The sequence below is a fragment of the Hakea prostrata genome, chromosome 7, assembly GCF_041222555.1.
Source record: "Hakea prostrata isolate BN-2017 chromosome 7, UWA_Hpros_2, whole genome shotgun sequence".
In the NCBI taxonomy this organism is placed as follows: domain Eukaryota; kingdom Viridiplantae; phylum Streptophyta; class Magnoliopsida; order Proteales; family Proteaceae; genus Hakea; species Hakea prostrata.
This window is the reverse complement of record NC_142606.1, coordinates 62,512,322-62,512,930: the sequence shown is the minus strand read 5'-3', so window position 1 is coordinate 62,512,930 and position 609 is coordinate 62,512,322. Positions and strand designations below refer to the sequence as shown.

The following is a 609-nucleotide window of genomic DNA, read 5'->3' as shown; positions in this document are numbered from 1 at the left end:
TAATGAGATGGTTATGATCTTCACCAATATTGCATTGAGATCTTCAATTGGAAGTAAAATCTCTTTGAGGGTAATGGACATCCATAAATAAATAATATTTATAACAGATACCTTATTTTTTTTTTTTTAGCCAACAAAAAAGAAAAAAAAGGAGTAGTAAGTCTTGTTTAATCCAAGGATAGGTGCAAAATATTATAAAGTGGAGGTGCGGGGAATCGAACCCCGTGCCTCTCGCATGCAAAGCGAGCGCTCTACCATATGAGCTACACCCCCAATTGATACCTTCAAATGATGATGATGAATTGGTGGATTTGATAAGCTAGTCAATTGGTTCTTGCACAATTGTTGTTGCGTAGAAATGAATGAAACAATAGAATACTGCTTACTTGCAGCTTTTTCTCCTTTTAACACCATTTTTATGAAGAGAGCTCTGCAAGCTTTGTTTTAGTAGCCCCTCTCAGGTTGGGCTTGTAACCAATAATAATTCATTGCCCATGGACCTGAGCATCTGATGTCCATTCAAACTTTGACGTGATGATGTATAATTATGGGCCTGGTTGAGCCCAACTTTGTAGGGCTTGCAAATCTTAATTGTGGCCCAGCCCATGG

General features: G+C 38.1%; 1 non-coding gene across 1 annotated transcript; it reads right to left on the bottom strand.

The window, feature by feature from the left end:
* Positions 1-200: 200 nt before the first annotated feature.
* Positions 201-273, bottom strand: TRNAA-UGC (transfer RNA alanine (anticodon UGC)). The gene has a single exon. It is a non-coding gene; the product is annotated as a tRNA-Ala (tRNA).
* Positions 274-609: the final 336 nt, after the last annotated feature.